General features: G+C 42.1%; 1 long non-coding RNA gene across 1 annotated transcript in view; it reads right to left on the bottom strand.

Annotated features, from left to right (window-relative positions):
• The window catches only part of LOC111872851, a 165,827-nt gene that overhangs the window by 20,689 nt on the left and 123,732 nt on the right, over positions 1–21,406 (bottom strand). Inside the window, exon 3 of the long non-coding RNA XR_002844307.2 lies at positions 19,525–19,653. This is a non-coding gene — a long non-coding RNA (uncharacterized LOC111872851). The remainder of the gene's footprint in view (positions 1–19,524; positions 19,654–21,406) is intronic.

The raw sequence follows: 21,406 nt of genomic DNA, 5'->3' as shown, positions 1-21,406 counted from the left end.
ATGTCCGTCATGAATTGGAAATTCTTGTAAGAATTTCTTGTTTTGATTGGCTTTTCAATTTATAATTCGATTCAAGATAAACATTAAAATTATCCCTGTGCTTACATGATTAAGCACTACTCCATGAAGGCGTATGGAGGAGTAGATGAGTAGATCCAAGTTTTCATGAACTCGGCACTAGTTGGAGGGTAGTTGCCAGCTTCATGCCCCGGCAGCTTTACCCCCATGGAAATAGCCCCTAACGTCCATTACGTAAGAGGCTGAATGGACCCCAGGAGTGGTCTGGACGTCGTGGAGAAGAGAATGATCTCCCCCTGTTGGGACACGAACTCTGACCCTTTTGTCGTCCAATCAGCTATCTCCGCTCCTTATTTACGATAGAGGTTCTAAAATTACTACGCAAGTTTTTAAAATTATCTCTTCTTGGTAAGCGAATGTGATTCGTAGTAACACAGTCGGGGACAGAGGGGGGGGGGAAGCGTCGCCACACTGCTTACTCACGGCGTCGGTTACTTCTGGCCATTATAAAGTGCAACGCCAAGGTTTCTATCTTCTCCGCGTCGTCCATAGAGGTTCTGTGGCCCACCCAGCCTTCTATGAAGTGGATACTGGGGGCTCTTTCCCTGGGGGCAAAGCGGCTCCGGCTAGTACCGAGGTCAAGAGGACGTGGATCTCTACATCCACTTCCTCATATGCCTTCATGGCGCAGTGCTCAGTTAGTTAAGCACAAGGACAACGTTACCTGCAATTATCCTCTTGAACACAAACTGCAATATCGAAGGCTTGTACTGAATATATTTCCTGCTGGAGCGGAATTTGTTCGCTGTACGTGATAATGTGATTTGAAGTTTAATGTAGATGAAGACGGTTAGAAGAGGGTTGATATAAAATGGGTTCAGTCGCTCCAAACTGGAGCATCACATCCATTTTCCTTCCTCCCTCACACTAAATGGAGTAGAGACATTCTCGGTGTCGTGTGTACACGGAATCAATACTCATCCCCTTGCAAGCTAGATCCCTACCCTTCCCACTTCTTAATTAATTGGACAACCTTGCCCTATCGCGCTGGAATGGGTGAGGGTGGGTCTGGGGTGTGGCTGGGATGGGGTGGGTGAAAAGAGGGTGAAATACAGTTGAACACTCGTGATTCCGGCAGCCGAAAACCTCTGTCTGCGAGCGGAGAGACTGCTCATCTCAGAGACTGAGAACAGCTCCGCGCCCGGAGACGGAAGGCAAGCCAAGTAGAATGTAGCATAAAGCATATAAGGTCTGTAGGCCGCGGAAATTTGCCACCAGTCAGTTATGCTTCTTTGCTACAGTTGTTCAAAACCGACCATTTTCAGAATATCATGGTCGCCTGAGTGGAGGAAACCATAATATTTTAATTCCATCTTAGGTCTTAATGAGTCGTCCTTGAAATTAACAAATGAGGGGGTGTCTATGGGAAATAACACTTGCCACTCCGATGTGTAGCCCTTGAATTTTTCTGAAATATAAAATGTAATTATTTATAATTATTTATTCATAAGTCTAATTCCTTTCTTGCCATCATTCTCAGTCACTTTCGACTGACGACTCTCTCAATTCCCTGCTACAATTGCCAACTCTGGAACTTGACCCAATTCCAATTCTAGCTGCTTGAGATCCTCATTATATAGCCTCGGGGTGGATCCAGAGAAAACACCGCTGACTCTACTGTTGCGTGTTGATTCACTTCTTCAGAAAAGTATTTACTGCACAGTTGCGTACCAACGAGCGTGGCGCGGACCCACAGGGAACGCCACTTGCATCAACTCTTCTATTGTTTCGTGACGTCACAGAGTGAGTGAAGCGTTCCTCTGCTGCGTGTGTACGGGCCATTATCTAGCAACGGCTGTTTCTCGGTCTTCACGGTTCTTGCTCTGAGCAAATACGCCACAATAGAATGACATGACTCTACAAATATTATACTCAGTGAAGGGATTAAAGGTGAATCCTCGACAAGAATGAAGCTAGGCGTAAGAAAGGGTGTCCTATAACAGCCAGACTTCTTAACATTTATATTTGAGCCGCAGTTGAAAGAAGGCTGCATGTCTTGAATGTAACTACAAAATGAGAAATGCAGCAGGAATACGATACAGAACTTTTCCCTATCCAATTGTTTGGATGTTTCGTAACATTATTCTGGCCGTCGCTTGAAGGGACTGAGAAAACACTCAGATATCCTCTACCGTGACAGCTATATCCTATTTTGTGTTTTGAGTTCCTGCCGAAAGAATCACAATGCCTAAGAGCTAAGCGTAACCTAGCATTGAAACTAAAGTCGCAGATGAGTGGCCGGCTGTCGATTCATATTCCGGAAGCTCAGGTTTTACTTGGCCTGTTCGGACTGACGTTTCTTGTGGTTCTCCTATCTATATCCAGGGAAATTCTGGAGAAAAATCTCAAATAGGCTACGGTCGTTTTCTTTTACGTTCTCCCGAGTTCATCATTCACTGAACTCACGTATCTCGCACAGCTGAATCAAATATGGGACAGGCAAGCAGCGCCCCGTTTGAAGGAATTCTAGCTCAAGAGAAAGTCTCTGTAAAGCGACCCGCATATTTATGGAGAAGACGGCTGAAGGAGCAAGCTGCAGCGAAAGGAGGGAGCCCTTGGTGTCGTGGTATCGAGCTGCTAAGGGTAATGTAGCCCTTCGTACAGCATCGCGACAAGTATCCGCGCATCCCACACAAACTTCCTCCTCTTAGCCTTTGATCTCACGGCACAGCGATTCCCTTTGCTTCTGCTGCTGTCTGCTCGGAGGACGGTGAGCAGATCCTGTGCCTCAGCTAGAGCGCAACAAAGATCCCCAACGATTCCGGGCAACAGGCGAGAGTTCCTAACTTCGTTATATGTTAAGACACCGGAGCCTGGATTTATACTTCCAGCCCGCTTTGCTTCAAGAGCTGTATGTGGAATTTTCATTATGATGATTATATTTTACTTTAACTAACATTCTAGGTTATTGTTCTGCATTTTTGACCGCATCTATGGTCTAGTGGTCAGAGCTCCTGGCTACAGATCCAGAGGCTCGATTCCCGGGGCTACCAGATTTTCTGAGAAGTAGCGTGTCGAACGGGGTCCACTCAGCCTCGTGAGGATAATTGAGGAGTTATTTCAAGGAAATAGCGGCTCCGGTCTAGAAAACCGAAATTGCCGGCCGTGGGGATCCGTTGCGCTGACCGTGTGATATCCTCTATCCGTTGGCACTAACTTCGCCCACGAGCGGCGGTCGCTCGGTTGGTATAGTTTGCTTGCGAACTACAGGACACGGAGTTTTTTGTTTGTTATGCATTTTTTAACTATTCCACTCTTTATCTCCGACTCACTGTTCCTCTTCTTGACGTTCCTCATGAATGTCGATAAGGTAAAGCAATAGACCTACAACATTTTACAAGAAGATAAATTGCCACTGGATGAATCGAACACCTGACGTTTGGGAACCGTGAGCAGTACGAGCTTGCGAACTCTTCGTGGAATTCATTCGCAAATGTTAAGACGAATTAATATGTTGAAATATATGAAATTAAAGCTGTCCCATACATATCTACGTAACTTGCTAAACTAGCGAACTAATTATTCTAATTAAACTAACACAACTACATTTTTTATTTACTGACTAGGTCAAATTAAACTACTAAAAAAAGTAAGAAAACTATATTTACTAGATGAACTAAATGAGACTGAATTAACACTATGATCCATTTCTTCCTTGCAAAGCTCAGAACGAAATATAAAAGATACTATTGCAATACCTCGCAATTCGCCTCTATGTCCACATTCGAGCCAATCATGGAGCGGTTAGATACAGGCTCTATCTTAACTTACTTCTCCTGCAGGATCTGCCTTATTATTATCATCATAGCTACCCCTCGGATCCCCGAAGGAATCTCTTGCAGTGAGAGTCTTCGACAGAAATTCAGTTGGCCTGTCCATGTCTCATTTTCCTGTTAGGCCCTTTGTGTCTCTGCGGTATCATCTGCCTCCTTTTTATTATTTTACTAACATTAGGCGAAGGTATAAATGATGAAGTTCTTCGTGATGCAAATTTCTCCACCCACTGCTCTAAAATCTCCTTGTCTCTGTACCCTGAATTATATTTCAAAACACGTACTTGCCTGATAATGGCATTACGAAACATTCGAATTATAAACGTGTCAGTATGTACGATCACTTTTGTTGCATATGTATAATATGTACATAGATCATATATAATGTATTATTTCCATTTTATACCACTGCGTACAAAGGAAAATAAATACCACAATGGTAACTTCAGACATGGTTTATAAGTACCATACTTGTAAATCAATGTTATATAAACAGGAAGTGAAGTTCGTTTATTGATATGTCTGTGTAAGTGAAATGGAGGTATAGTTCGCTTACGGACTACACGCCACGGAGTTTGTTTTTGTTTTAAGTGAAAAGGAGAGTATCACTTAACATGAATTTCTTCGTCGTCTTCCGCCTGTAGTTTTCACAAACGAGACTCCTGGAACCGAGTCATGATTTAGACACAGTAAATTTCGCTTCAAAGGAATTTCTGTTGCCAACCTTCATACTGCATAAATGTTAGCTTTTTTTTTCCTTTAGAATTACAGTTTGATTTCAGATTCATTCAATGCTGTATGTTATATATGCATATTGCGATAATTACTATGTTGATATCTGATTTTGTATATCTATATACTGGCAGTTTTAGAAGTTTTTGTGTACTTTTATGTATAATTTCTAACAGATGATGCTCTTTTGGTAACCGAAACATGTAATGGAACCGACTACACCTCGTGCGATGACATACAGATTTCATTTGTAAGTTCACACAAACAGGCAGCAAGTTTATAAAAGAACTACGAGGATTCTATAGAACAGTGGAATTTATTTTTATTTTCTCTTGTGAAGTACGATAAGAGAAATAAAATTTGAGGCTTTCACGGCGGTGACTATGAAGAAAGCAGTCTTCTGGGATTTGGCACCGTGTATATGTGGTGTTAACCGACGTTTCGGAGGAACGTATCGCCTCCATCTGCGCGCAGTCTGCTTTTACCAGTTCTCACGGTCTCTNTTCGGGCGTGTAAGTGTAGGCGCCGCCGTCGTACTCTTCAGTGGCGGTAGGGCAGAATATTACAGAATTCCTCAATTCACAGCATAGCTCAGTTTTGTATACTTTCCTAGACACATTCTTTTCAAACAGTTTGTTTCTGTCATATCGCCTAACGCCCCTTTGTGAGACAGTAATCCTTCCCAGAATCTGCACAAAATTTATTGAAGATTTTCCAGCCTTGGTACATATCACTGCAATGGCTCTCTCTGTATGGCTCTGCAGCCCTTTGTTGGGCCTTGGCTACTTTTTTAGTTTCTTAATGATGTACAAAGTCCGTATGACTCCTTAACTAGGGATCAGCCCGTCGCAAGGCCGCTACCTGCACACAGAATAAACACATAGATATCCATGCCCCGAATGGGGTTCGAACACACGATCCAAGTTTCGAGCGAGCGAAGACGATTCCTGCCTTAGACCGCGCGGCCATTGTGATCGGCGACTGTAATAGCACGCTGAAGTATCCGAGCTGGTGCTTTCATTCCATTTCTTGGGCGCTTGTTTACAGACGCACTTATTAAGGGAGTAGTAAAACCGGAAAAAGGAAGTACCAACAGTTAAAAAGAAAGTAAAGCGGACTTAATGAAACTCAGGAAGGAGATTCTACGATTTCATAAGCTACTGTGAACAGCGTTCAATAAGTAGGTGATATCCAAGAACGTCAAACACACAGGCCCTAGATATTATCATGTGCGTTTAATAATACAGAACTTTAAAATAAAGTAGACATTTTTAACTGTCTTGATAGAAAGGAGACAGATATATAAATAAACCCTCCTTGCCACCACCAAGTATATACCTAATTCCCAATTTAGTTCCATACAAGTTCATCTACTTACTGATAAATTAACCTGTACCAAGAACATTCCCGAAAATGGCGATATCCTCTGAATCGGGATTTTGTTCATTGCTTGCCACTTCACACCAAGCGGACTGTTAAATCAAGTCTGTCTCCTGCCCACATGTGTAAGCCTCTCTGTACGCTACTGATTTTTCTTCTTATTTTTTTGTCATGAGAGTTGGCCACAAAAGGAAAGAAGATATCATATAAAATAAACAATTACATTTAAATCTGGTGACACTACACTATTAAGATTTATGGAATTATATGTCTAATTTCATGATGCAGTGTCTTATTTGAAAAGCTTATAGCGTCAATATGACGATCACAGAAGCCGTGCGGTCTAAAATATGAACTGTCTTCGCTCTCTCGGACTCTGGGATCGTGGGTTTAGATCCTACTCAGGGCATGGATATTTGGTATTTGTATGCGTTTATTCAGTATTTGTGTTGTCCTGTGTTTAGATAGCGGCCTTCACTTAGTGGGGGGTGGAGTCCAGCTGGGTCCACTCGGCACGGCGGTCACTGATTGGCCTATTGTACTTGCCCCGGGTGATTATGATGATGGAGAATTCGGTGGAATGAAAATTGTCAGGGAAAACCGGAAGTACTCTGAGAAAACCCGCCCCAGCGCCACTTTGTCCACCACAAATCCCACTTGACCAGCCCCGGGATCGTACCCTGGCCGCCGCGGTGGGAAGCCAGAGACTAACCGCTTGAGCTATGGCGCGGCCCTGCGACGGACTGATACCTCGTCAAGGAGTCCTACCGTCTGTGAACATTGATTACGGAACTGAGTAAGAGACCTGGGCACGGAATGGGCTGGATGAGCCACTGTGGAAAGATTAGCGTTAATATACATCTTGGGTTTAAGGAAACTGAATATTCATTCGTAAGTTCACATAGGACCGTCTTGAATTAAACCAATTAAATTCAGGAGCAAGACGAAAATCTCTCTATTATTTGCCTACTTTTGTTACCTGGAAGTGAAAATATATCTCACAAAAATTGTCAGCTTATTTGAAGGAGTTTTATTTGAACACACAGATGCCATGTTAAAGATACATAACGTTCCAAAAATCGTGAGTTCCGCCCATAAAAAAAGTCCTTAAGGTATGAAAGTACAATCTGCCAATATCTGGTCCGAGAATGTCTGCGCGTGTATAAACAGCCAAACATTTCTACCGAATTGACTCAAATCCTGGTTCCACCTCTACTTTGTCCCGCTGTTCACTATGAAAAGTAAACAGCAAGAAACGCTATATAATATTTTACGTTGAGTTATGAGAAACATTGGATTCCATTTAATCAATTCTGTGTAGGAAACAAATGACACAAGAGAACAGCGTATCCTTAACGACCACTGCTCAACGTAATGCTACATCGCACAAATACGCCGTATCTTGTAGCTTAATAAACAAAATACATTTCCATCTCTGTCTTCTGCACTCCAACTTCTCCCTCTGTCTCCTTTCTTCCCATTACTAGTTTTTCCAGTCCTTCCATTTGCTTTGGTTTTAAAAAATGACCCAAGTGAAATTCGTTTCGACAATGGACATTTACAGAGATTCGCAGAGATAAATACGAGGCTGTCAACACTGGTACTTGATTGGTGAGATCCATTTGAACCATGCGACGGTTTCCATGGTTACCACCAACAAACATCTCTCCCCAGCCAGATCTTGAGAGTCCATTTCTCAAAATGATAAATGTTGACATCATACAACATTCCTCATTGCAGGTCATCTGAAGAGAACAGAATTTCGTCGTTTGGACTCCTGTGTTCATGTCTAATGTTCCAGTATAAGTGAACGAATTTACCGCTCATCGTCTTGAATTTTTAAATATACGTTAAGATATTCTCTATTTCACGAGGTACAACAGTTTTCCCCTGGACATATTTTCCGTTTCAGTATTTACATAAAGGACGTGTTAGGACGGAGCTGCACTGAAACTACTTGTAGACTGATTTCCTTATTCTGTTATAATAGAAACAAGTTTATGAAACGACCTTGCTGTCTGTATCATCAGTCTGCGTCTATGTGCCCTCCCTTAATTTTTGTTATGAGGCTTATGAGGTCATCTTGCTGTCTGTGCGTCTGTGTGCCCCCTAATATTTTGTCTATTATGAGATCACCTAGCCCTTTATATGTCTGTGTATCCCTTCCTAATATTTTCGTTTTCTATGCGATCCTTGTCATTTCAATGGAAAGAAGGCAATTTATTCTTCCCAGAACTTCTTCTTGGAATATTTGAGGCTTTCACGGCGGTGACTATGAAGAAAGCAGTCTTCTGGGATATATATGTATATGTGGTGTTAACCACCACATATACACGGTGCTAAATCCCAGAAGACTGCCATCTTCTTCTTGGAAGTTTGTGTCGAAAGATGATGTAGTTAAGAGGTAAATTCATGCATATTAATCAAATGATTGTGACGAAATTGCTCAAAGCATTGCTAGGCAACTGCTCGGTAAGTACCCCTCGACCGACATGCACGCAACAATATAAGGACGTCCATCTCTGGGCTACGCCCGAAATACGCTAACGCAACAACAGGAAGAATATTTTCTAATGCTACGCTGCAGTAAGCGCAACAGTGGAGTGGTTAAGTAGCGATGACGTGGGAACCCCAACAGAACAGCAAGCAACAATAGAGGGGCTGTGTTTCTGTGCGTGGTACACAACTGCCTGAATCAGCTTTTACATATAAATTTAGGTCCTTTGGTAGATTGTGATGAGAGTTCATCTCTACCATATACATTATGGGAATATTTTTAAATGAGCAAGCTTAATTCACTGCAATTTATATTAAAGTACAATTTACCTAAGAGTTAATATGTACTTCTGAGCTTCTGTTTGCTGCGGGTTCGGAGAGAGAAAATTAGAACCAAAAAAATTGTAGACATTCATAAACAGCACGTGTTGTATCTTAAAAAATACTCTCGCAGAGCACAGAGGCTTTGAAAAATATGTAGTTCTGTATAACGCATACATTAATTCAGCGACAGAGACAAATTTTCTTTGTCCTCTTCTGTTCCAATTGCATTCTATTAAGCGAATTTTGTAACAAACACTGAAAAGATTGTTTGTCGGCAGTTATGAGATGAAATTGTGATTGACATATTGTGAGAGTTGTAACTGCTATCCTACAAACATGATATTTACATTGAACTCTTTATGTCAAAATTGGAGTCAGGGAGAATTCTATTTATATATCTATGGCTTTACAGTCCCAAGCAGGATCCTGTCTGTTCCGTGCTCCCACTAGGAGTGCGTGTTAATAAATATCCCTGGATCATGAGAGAGTGAATCGCTGTCATGCGCACATTGCACTGTACGCGACTATATTCACAGCTATCCCTGTAACAGGACGTCAAGGCCCATAGGATTGTGAGTCGTCGAGGTTCCCGCATTCTCTCTAGACAATCGGCTAACAGATGGCGGTAACGTTGTCAGCCTTACGCGTCTACCACCCTTTACCCCACAGAAAGATTCTCTTAGAGGCTGAGTCGACCCCAGGACTAGAAGGATTAAAAGTCCACCTTATCGCCACTCGAACCCGCAACCTTCCGGCTAGTAACTCAGTGCCTCAACCAACTACGCTGCCGCGTGCCTCCCTGTATTCACAGCTACCGTCTATATCTGGGGGCTGTCTCCTCCATCAGCAACCTCATGACGCGCCAAGCCGTAGTGTCAGAGTACTCACACATTATGGTTTGTTAACAGTATATGTTGAATGTATTACGCTCCTAAACTTAATTACTTGAAGAAACTAATGTGTTTATATGATTAGTGTATATCTAAAGCAACACGTTTCTTACTTGAGACACACGAGAAGGTTAGGAGCCCCGACTGTAAGAGATCTTTTCCATTTTCCTGGCATTGTTGTGTACAGCCAGTCAATTTCGAGAATACGCAACGTTACGAAACCAAAGCAAGAGGTATGGAATTCAAAGTAAAATAACTTGGACTCACTCTATTTTGAGATACAGAAAAGTTACTGTAAAGACTTCTTTAAAGTGCTCTCAATCCGAAGCAAGAAGATTACGGGTAAAAATAGGAGCCACAGATAAATAACAAAGGGACTGAAAATACTTTCGCTCTTTTCCATTCCTGGCTGTACGTCTCACTGTCTTTATGATCCAATTTAGGAGTTTCACAGACAAAGCAAATTACCCATTTGTGTGGTCATTCCACACTACCAGCAGCAGTAACTTCAGAACTAATAAGGTTTCAACAAAATTGACTTCTCATGTTTGTAACTTAGTCACTCTTTTAAAAATCAGCCATGTCTGTAGTTCTGACTGCATGTACAACTTTTTCAACAGTTGTCGCATAGTAAGAAGGGTGGGGTGTGGTACCTCTTTTAGGCTCTCTTTACCTATTTCTGTAAGTCTCAAACCACCCAACACCTCCAGTAATTCTACTTCCCCACCCCCTAGCCAGACTGTTCCAAACAGACGCTTTCTGTCTCATCTACAAACCCTCTACCATCTTTAAGAGCCACAACATGGGAAAACAATGAATGGCTAGACCAAGCCAGGTAGGCCGGATACTTCAATTTGCATTTCATTATCGTACCGTAGCTGCAATTTGTTGTCGGAACAAATTGTCAATTTGGATCTGGTGCGCTGGCAGCAGACTGGCGACAGGCGGAGAATTACAGTGAGAGCAGTTACTACGTCATACGTTCGCACTGCCGCAGCCCTGGGACTGATAAGCCTTCAACGGCAGGAGCCAGTTTTGAGATTACAGAGGATTAAACTGCAACTGGTAGCTGCACCACAGTCAGCTCATTCTCCCTCTAGGAGTGATGTAAATATGACGAGCGAAGGCTTACGAAAATGGGTATCTAGTACGTTAAATGGCGCCAGGGGGAGGGGGCAAGCTTTACTACATTACACGCAGTCGCGACCACAAATAAAACCCGTCTACATTATTGGAAATTCGCTAAATATGATTAATGTATTACTCTTTTACGATAAGTATAGCTTAAAGCATCGAAAACACCATTTCTATTTTGTGATTCATTGCAGAAGCTTTGTTCTTTTACCAATTTAATTATTCACAGTACTAAAATACTGATATGTTTTTTACGGAATTCGCCATGTTGATGACGTCACAGCGGATGTGCACTATTACTATTGCTAGACGGGAGCGATGGATGCAGTGAGCCACAGAGGCGTGACTGGGTCCTTCGGCAGATTCTCGAATAGAATGATGACACAGTCCTGGGTGTTCCTGACATCCCGACACGTAACACCTCAATGTCGTAGTTGGCTGAAAAACGCTCGTGCTTTGTGTTCTGGAGGTCCCGATTTCGTATGCTTCATCACGTGATATAAACTGTTTAAGTTCTCGCGTGTTTATTTCAATGCCTGGAAAACATCCCGATATATGCGAACTGCGCTTCTTTCCAGGCTGCTTCTAATTCATAAATATCCCATAATTCTAGGCTATATGAACCTATACAACTAAAATAGAGCGTCATTAAGCCGCCCAAGAATCAATCATGACGCCTGAAAGCCGGAATAGTGAAGTCAGAATAGATGTTCATTGCTAGGCAACAGCTCGGTAAACATATTCCAGCGGTAACGAATACGCAAGCAACAATCAAGTAACTTCAATTGCTATGCAACGGCGCTTTGAACACCCCTTCCCAGCAAAATATAAGCTGTGTTTTCTGCGTGGTCCATGCAAAATGGTTATAAAGAATTCATTTTAGAAGTCGTAGTCCAGTCGAGTCGAATTTCGAGACGCCAGCCTGTCGAGATAAGACATCGGGAGCAGAGGAATTGAACTGAGTTGTCAGTTGCAGAATAATGGCAGGAAATGTGAGAAGACTTTATGTGTGATATGAAGTTACAAAGAGACTGTTATAAATCCGTTGCCAGGATACGACTAGTGAAGACTGAGGAAACTAGTGCGTGTGTAACAGTGAACTGTAAAGTGTGCAGATCAGCGATAGCGCTGTAATTGTCTGTAGTTCAGAGCGTTGTGTGTAAGGTGCCAATAAGCCAACCATCCAATCCATAACCCGTCTTATAAGTCCCATGAACCCCCCCTCCACACACGTGACATTAGAGTGTGAGCTTTAGTAGAGATACGAAAAACCGTACAATAGTGGGTAGGAATTCCGCTATTTACTCCAGAGTTCCCAGGTTCGGTTCTCGGCAAGAAGTGAGCTTATTATGATATTTCTACTCGTAGCTATCAGTTCTTTCAGGACAATGACAGGGAGATAACTTATAATAAGCCACGACCATTTCCTTTGACATTTACTCAGTAATGTTTCTTGCTATCGTTTGCCCTCACCCTCACGCTTTATGTTATATAACCTTCGCAACTGGTGCAGCGTCTATAAATAAGGTAGAAAATGAGTAGTAAAACTTCAGAGCGTCAGTTGTCTCAATTAACAATCACAATCCCCTTCCTTTTGCAATACAGCACAAACGAAGAGAAATAAACCTCTTTAATTTCATAAATCCACTACATAATTCAAGCAACGAAGTCAGGCAGGAAGTCCAGAAGGACCAAGTGTTTTAAACAACGAGACGATAACATTTAAATTCTTAGATGTTGTGAATGTGGAACATTCTTGTTGGTCTTAAGAATAATCATAAAACGTAAACATTATGGACAGAATTTCTATAGGAACAAGCAACGCTACCAAAATGGGGTTTGGGGGGAAGTTAAGGTGACTGGAAACCATCTAAATTATTTGCAAACAGCCAACCACAAAAGAGGAAAAATCGAAGTAAGGTAGGGGAGTTCATTTTATGGCTTCATAAAATGAAACTACTGACGCTTTTAATGCTTGCCTCACACAAGAAACTCGACCGAATCTTGATAGATTTTCCTGTGGAGGCAGTAACACTGCTCTCACAGTCTGTAAAGACGTAAGCTGACATGAACTTGTAGCTTGATTATTTAACGTAACACATCGGAATTTGTAAATTAACAGATCTGAGCTTGCATAGAAAACTGTAACTCTCTTTCAATCAACCATAACTCACGCATTCGGGTTAATGTATCGGTAACTCTAAGAATTTTTTATTGCTAGTGGGGTGGGACTAAATCCCTTGTACTGCGGCCACTTCTGGCCTATTGTACCAGCCCCAGATGATAGGTGAGGGTGATTGTGGAGCAATTGGTGGAATGAAGATTGGCAGGGGAAACCGAAGTACTCGGAGAAAACCTGCCCCAGCGCCACTTTGTCCATCACAAATCCCACTTGACCAGATCCGGGATCGAACCCGGGCCGCCGCGGTGGGAAGCCAGCGACTAACCGCTTAAGCTATGGTGCGGCCCTGTAACTGAAAGAAGCCGTGCTTGTTAAAGTACTTAGTTAATGCCAGTTCAAATTAATTAATATTTTCGTTACACGACAAGTACATGAACATAATGACGCCCTTGTTCTTCTACTGATGTTCACACAGAATATCTTGTAATGCTTGCAGCGTGTCCGTCTATAAGCAACACATAAGGTATTCTGAGTAACCAATAGTAAACGAATAGGGCCATCGTTGGGTTCATGTACTTACTGAACAAGGCTTTTAATTAATTTTAACTGATATTAACTAATTATTTTAACAACTAACTGACTGACTCCATGGAGCTGAGCCCTTCTCGAGAATTCGCCAGTCGCTCAGCCACTCAAGGACTTCCCAACATTTTCGAGAACCCGAAGATTCACAAGACCCCCCCCCCCCCGATCCATATCCTGAACAGGATCAATTCAGTCTTAACACCTCATCCTATATCTCAAAGATCCATTTTAATATTACCCTCCGATCAAAGTCCAGTTGGGAGCCGGGAAAGCGTAGTCGGTATAGCGACTGACTACGGGCTGGAAGACCGAGGGGTCGGAGTTCGAGTCCCGGTAAAGTCAAGAATTTTCTCTTCTCCATGTCGTTCAGACCGGCTCTTAGGCGTGAAGCTGAAAACTCACCTGCAACTAGTGCCGGGGTAAAGAAAATGTGGATCTATACATCCACTCCCACATACGCCTTCATGGCGTAGTGCATAATAAGTTAAGCACAGGACAATTTTACCTTTACTTTAATCTAAGTCCAGTCTCTTTTTTAATAGAAAATTCCTTATGACAGCCTATGCACAATATATACGTACTTGTGCATGGAAAGTATTTCTTTGCAGGGTTGGCCATACCTTCTGATTATGGCCAGTAGTGGCTGAAACATGTAAAGGCCATATTTTGTTTTCTCATATTAAACTTGTTGCCCTTGATAGACTTTAGTCACAGTTGTCCCTGAGCTTAACTAAATAAGCTCTACGCCATGAAGGCATATGGGGAGATGAGTGGTCAGCTTCACGCCCCGTCTGCCTTAACCACGGGGAGAGTCCCGGTACCCATTGACTAGGAGGCTGGGTGAGTCCCATAGGCGATGTGGACGACGTGGAGAAGAGAAAATTCTTGACCCTACCGGGACTCGAACCCCGACCCCTAGATCGTCCAGACCGTAGCCAGTCGCCATACCTACTGCGCTATCCCGGCTCCTCACTCATTCATATACTTATTTATATATATTCTTCACATTTCTCCCATCTTTATCTGAGAGCACAACATGACTACTTATCAAGTTGTTTGGTAGATTATATGTTAATGTGATATTTACTGTTTTCAAATATTTGTGCGATAGGTCGTGCAAGAAGTTTCTGGAGTTATTCCACACTCCATACGCCCTTGCACTTCTCATACAGATGGTTTTACTGTGACTTTCAGTAATCGTTCTCAAGGCTCTCATTAAAGCTGATTTGCGCCTTTACGACGTGGATAATTACTGTTCGAGACTCCACATTCCCCCCAAGGTTCGATTTCTACATTTCTCTACATTACTCTGAGAGGGCACGGGGTAGCGTATTTGGTTGAGGTACTATGCTACAGGCTGGAAGGTCGCGGGATCGAATCCCGATGAGGTGGATTTTTTTCAATTTACCCAATCCTTCTAGCCGCATTCTGGCCATGGGTTCCACTAAGCCTCTAACAGAAATGAGTACCAGGAATATTCTTGGGGGTAAAGGCGGCCGGCTTGTGAGGCTGACAACCTCACCGCCAACTATGAGCCGAGTGTCTAGATAATGTGGGCCCTATGGGCCTCCACGGCCTGTTACAGGGATAGCTTTACTTTTTACGCTATTTGTAACTTTTAAACAGTAATGTAACGAGAGTTTAATTTAAAAAATGAAGCATGAAAGTGTGGAAACAATTCATTGCCACTACATTCCCACCCATTTACCCCAACTCCCAGCATTCCATGCAGGTGGTCTCTTCCAATCGCATTCTTGCCTTCGTCCCGCCCTGCTCTTCCTCGCTTGGCTAACCGTGGTCCATATAATGGAGTAGCAAGCAAAGGACCCATCCTTGTCTAGAAGAAGAAAAACGTGGAATGACAGGATTACAATAAGATGCTGCCGCATTGTCCTACATAGCTCCTTGGTTCGGCATCCTGTCTATAACCTACCGTCTAGGTAGCCAGTCTGTCAGAATCCCTTCCGTGCAGTGAGTTGTTCTTGCTTTATGAAAGCTTCTTTCATTTCAGCACGGATAAAATCGAGTACAAGCAGCTCATATAACAAAATATGGATTACAGCGATACAATAGTTCTGGCTAGCATTCAGATATCAGAATAGATATTTATGAGGACTGAGACGTTAGGGGAAACAGTCGCTACAAATGTGAAAGGAAGCAGTCTTGAAATGTTTTATGTCTTCAGCTTCCTTCTAAGCTCCAAACTTCAAAACACTATTTGTATACATCCTTATTTTTTGGGCTGTAAGTATACACCGATCCATCTTCAGGCTACCCTGAAGATAGAGGCAATAACTTCCTCCGAAACGTTGCTAATTACCTGTCTACATGGGATCACATCCCCAGAAGTCAGTCATCTTTATAATAACTGTCAAGAGAGCCTCAGACATTAGAATAGTTCTTACAGAAATAGTGAGAGTCACCTGGAGTCAAATCGCTCACCACTGGAACATATGGTGCGCTGCTGTGAGCACAGTAATGCAATTCCAGGGTCCATAGCAAGCTGTGATTCTCTTGACTAGCTGAGCGACTGCTAGTTTTTTAAGAATGACTCTGATCTGTGTTACTGAATATACAGTCCCGATGAGGTGGATCTTTTCAATTAAGCTAATCCTTCCGGCCGCACTATGGCCCTGGAGTCGACTCAGCCTGTAACAGAAATGAGTACCAGGAATCTTCCTGCGGGTTAAAGTCACGCTGGCCGGCGCATAGGGCTGACAAACGTACCGCCATCTGTGAGCCGATTGTCTACAGAAAATGTGGGAGCCTCGAAGTCTCTCAACCCTATGACCTTGACGGCCTGTTACAGGGATAGCTATTATCTACAATTTAAGAACAAACACCTTTTTGTAGCTTCACAGCACTCGCTCCGAAAGTAATGCTGTATTCTTACAAGATGTTTGCAAGGAATGGTACAGGCTAGACGGTTCTTGTTCGCTGTCCGGCCACGCAAGAACGTTCCATCCCGCCACCTCCGTCAAACCGGCACTCGTGCCCTCTTACAAGTCTTCTGTTGAATGAGTTAAGGCTCTTGATCAGAAGATATTGAGCCTTGAACATGAAGCTGGCCACTCATCTCAAACTCGTGTCGAGATACAGAATTCCTGTAGCTTATTTGCTCCCAGGTCGTGGTGCTTAAGCATAGTGAAGTAAGTTTGAGTCCTGCATCCTAAGTACAGATACAGCATCGTGTAGACCTCTGCTTGCTACCTGCTTCAGTTGGCTTATTCTTCGTCCTAAAATGGAAGCGACTTGAAAAGTCTGTTGATTTTCAACGGACGTTGTATCCCAGAAGATACGTCTTTATAACTACCGCTGTGAGAACCTCAAATCATACATTGGTGCAGATTTATTCTACAGGAAGTCGGAGACAGATAACCTTCGAAAACCTGCAAGCCTGTGCACTTTGCAGAAAGGATGGGCAAAGTCGAAAACAAACTTCAATTTAAGCAGATATAAAATTCTGTGCCTTCAATATCTTACGTAAATCACAGGGTTAAACTGATACACAGGAAGACATAAACCATTTTGAGTAACTGGATGCATCCATGCTTTTGGATTCGTAGAAACCTGAGAACCTTCACAAACAGAAATATATTATGTAAGGTTTGAGGTTTTCACGGCGGTGACTATGAAAAATGCCGTTTTTCTGGGATGTGGAGCCGCGTTGATCTTGTGTGAACCGACGTTTGGGAGGAATCAGCTGGTTCCTCGCTCGCGGATTTTTCTACTCTGTAGATGGAGGCGGTACGTTCCTTCGAAACGTCGGTTCACACAAGATTCACGCTGCGTCACGTCCCAGAAGACGGTATTCTTCAGAAATATATCAGATATAAAAGTGCTGGAAATGTATTTTAGAATTTTAGAATCTTAAGAGAAAAAGAAGCTATAGTGTGGAACAGACGGCACGAAAGTGGTGGTTGATGGTAGGAGACATGTATTACCAATGCATTAGTCTTTTCACGGTCTCTTCAAGAGAAGAAATGGGTCACGTTTGTACGTAGTTACGAGGAGCCGTGTTTACGTAGCCTCTACCATGGCAACTGTCTTGTAACAAAAAGCTTTAAGAGCAAAGTAACATGAGGTATCCATCGGCTAATGTGTTTAGCAGGACAATAGATCCCAGACAGTTGCATGAGCGTCTACGGTGAAAGGTTTTTCCCGTGTTATGTTGAAAATATAGATGCATCCTTCAGACATGAATGATTCTGTATAAGAGCAGGAAGGCTGCCACATTTGTATTGTGTTGTAGCCTTATTTGACCATACTGCTAGTTGTCTATTGTATGAGCTGTTTGCACAGCTCAGGCATCTTTCAAAACGGCAAGTTTCATCTTATTTTTGGTTGAATTCTTATCCGTTTTTTGGAATTCAGTACGGCGGAAAATGCGAGCATATCAAAAATAAAGATAAAAACATTAACGCATGTGATATTTTAGACGTAATGTGGACATAAGCAAGGCAGCCACGACTGTCCTTATCGAATTTCCAGACACCGACGTGCGATCGAAATCGCGACCTGTTAAAAATCGTCACTAGCGCTGGTTAGCACAAGCCAAAACTGCACGATAAATTTTAATGTCTATACGAGTTACTTACGTCGTATTTGAAGGATGCCGTCTTCTTGGATGTGGCATCGTGTAGATCTTATGTGAACCGACATTTCGGAGGGACGAATCACCTCCATCTTCAGGGTAGAAAAATCCGCGAGCGAGGAACCAGCGTGAGCAGGTGGCTCGCGGATTTTTCTACCCGGAAGATGGAGGGCATACATTCCTCCGAAACGTCGGTTCACACAAGATCTACACGGCGCCACATCCCAGAAGACGGCATTCTTCATAGTCACCGCCGTGAAAACCTCAAATCTTACATACGTGTATGTCGCTTTTGTTTCAGACAAACTTAAAAATATGCAGTTCCTCGGGACGCATTTTAACTGTGTTTACGAACATGTTTATGCTGTTACTTGAGCAGAATAAGAACAATACAAAGAGGAAGAGCGAGCAGACCGATGTAGTGACAAAACTCTAGATTTCATTAAGGTGCTGTCCGAATTTCGGCCGCGACACTGACTATACTGGCTGAGCTTTTCGGTAGGTACTCCGATTAGGCCACGACCGCTGCCTTCCAAATCCTTCTGAATATATTATGCAGAAATCAACCCACATTTGACGCCATATAATCTGAAGAACTGATGGCTTAGTAAAATAAATCACAAAGCAAGAACAAGAATTTCTCTTACAGGCTACAAAAAAAAACTGGTTCAGATATAAACTAGATTACACTAATTAATTTTGTAGAATTATAAAACGCGTTCGAAAATATTTAAGAATTAAGTTGGCCTTTTCAAGAAAACCAACAACAAATTGAAGTCCATGACATTGTTAGCAGAAACGTAGACAGATTCAGAACATTCTGTTTCCTGTTCAAAACACTAAAGACGAAGACGTATGATGCAATAACTTTGAGGGTGATTTCTATTTTCCTAAAGATAAACATAAATTACTGTTTCCTGAACACCAAGTGCTCAAGGAACTTCGTGAACAAGCTAGCCAATTCTCTTATGGAGCCATTCTGTGTACCGCAAGCGCACATGCGCACTCAGAAGAGAGTATAAAACCGAAATTAAAATAAAATTAAAAACAATTGATTCTTTCTTGACAACACATTGCAAATATTTCTACTCTTGAACTTTCAAGAAACTGAAAAGGAGAAGGCCTGCTTGCGTCTAACTAGTAAATAGCTTGTCAATGTATTGTAATCACGAATTTAAAAGAGATCACTAGGGTAACAAAACAAACTCCGTGGTTTTAGTCCGCAAGCGAATTATATTCCAGCGCCGCTTCCTATTGCATCACTGCCAACTCTTCGCTGACATCCACGGTAGGGGCATACACAGCATCACTGCATAAAACTTTGCCTGCGCAGTTCCTATCAGGTTCATACAACACGAACTTCCAAACCTGCATTCGGGAGCTAGATCTACAAAATTTGAATCTTTTTCGACTTACCGGTCATTGTGATCAAGTTTCCTTCAGCCTTTCCAGACAAAGCACATAATCTTGAAAAAGGCCATAACTGTCATTTCGAACCGTTATACTGGCCCTGGTTGGTAATCCCGATTCGGTGCTGCATAAGCTCTGAAATTGAAAGAGTGTCGTTAAATAACCTAATTTATATAAATAAAGACATTTATAAGTATAAATTTGTCAACAATTTCATGTTATTTACTCGCGACAACAAATATTTCACAAAGATTAAAATATAAGACATTAAAGGAGTTAAAATGAAAACTCAGCTCTGAGGAAAGTGCAAGCAGGTCCTAGACGCAATTCGACCTGTAAAATGAAGGAAACGAAGAACATCAGCAGCTCTGCTTTCTGAATTTCGAGGAAACGAACACTTTGGATTGCAACTGTCCGGCTGGTTACCTCTTTCTGATTCAGAGCAACTGAATGACAGAAGAGTTGGGAGCGCTGAGAATATCAGCACCTATGTTTGCCTTCTTTTGGCGTGAGTTATTAGTACACAATACATTTCACTTTAATAGGCCTGTATAGGTCTACATCCATTTCGGACCAGAAACACACAAACGTATGAGACAAAATGATGCACATGTGCTGACAAGCTATTTAACGACTCTTAGCCAACATTTTTTTTTGAATATTTTACCAGACATCAATCTAATCAAGCAGGCAACTTCAAAATATCTTAAGCTCTATTATCCTCACCGAGCAGGATAACGATCTAGACTCCTATTCGTGGGAGGATATACCAGGTTCGAATCCTGGTAGCCTACTAGCAAGAATTTTTTTTTATAATTTATTTCTGTTCATATGGACGCCGACATAATAGATCTATCTTAAAACAGGCTACGACCGCTTTCTCCCAAACCAGTATACATTCAATATGATTGATGAACTTCGTATATCACTCAACACCATAATGTCTATATTTGAAAGGGGTTAGTTACATGTGATCTAAGAATCAATATCATTCTCCCATCCACGTTTTGATCTTTCAATTTACCACTTTATCCGGCGCCCCTTTTTTAATGTCTTATTTCTTCACCATTATACTTATATTATTATATTATATTATTATACCAGTATACTTATAACGTATATACATATGTGTGAGTATCCTTGCATTTGCACGCACGTACTACGTGCGTACATATATACGTGTATTATAATTGTACGTAGGACAAAGGCTTAAAAGCGTCCCACTTTTTCCGTGCATACAGCACAAGGGCAGACGCAAAGGTAAACTAAACAATCAGCTTCGTTTGCAGTGAATCCATCCATTTATAAGGTCAGAAAAAATTCAGAAACCATTAATTCTTAAATTTTAAACCTCACTCTTGTAAAACAAAATTTTTCCAGAGAATGCCACTTTAAAAAATGAAAAACAAAAGATTCCAATTTCATCCCTCATTGACAGTTTCCTTTTAATCATAAGGGAGAAGAAGAGAGACAGAGCAATGAAATTATAAATGTTGTGAATAGATATACAATAGAAGGGGCACGCGGTAGCGTAATTAGTTCAGGCACTATGCTACAAGCCGGAAGGTCGCGGATCGATTCCCGATGAGGTTATCGGATTTTTCAATTGTTCTAATCCTTCCAGCTGCTTTATGGTTCTGAGATTGACTCAGCCTCTAACAGAAACGAGTACCAGGAATCTTCCTAGGGGGCAAAGGGCGGCCGGCGCGTAAGGCTGACCTCACCGCCATCTGTAAGCCGACTTTCTAGAGAAAATGTGGGAGTCTCGACGTCTCACAACCCTATGGGCCTTCACGGTCTGTTATAGGGATACCTTTCCTTTTACCTTTTTATATTAGCAAAAATAATAACACAAACTCCCGACGGACTGAAAGTAAAAATAACAACT

Source organism: Cryptotermes secundus, unplaced genomic scaffold (genome assembly GCF_002891405.2).
Source record: "Cryptotermes secundus unplaced genomic scaffold, Csec_1.0 scaffold298, whole genome shotgun sequence".
Classification (NCBI taxonomy): domain Eukaryota; kingdom Metazoa; phylum Arthropoda; class Insecta; order Blattodea; family Kalotermitidae; genus Cryptotermes; species Cryptotermes secundus.
This window is presented reverse-complemented; position numbering and strand designations above follow the sequence as displayed.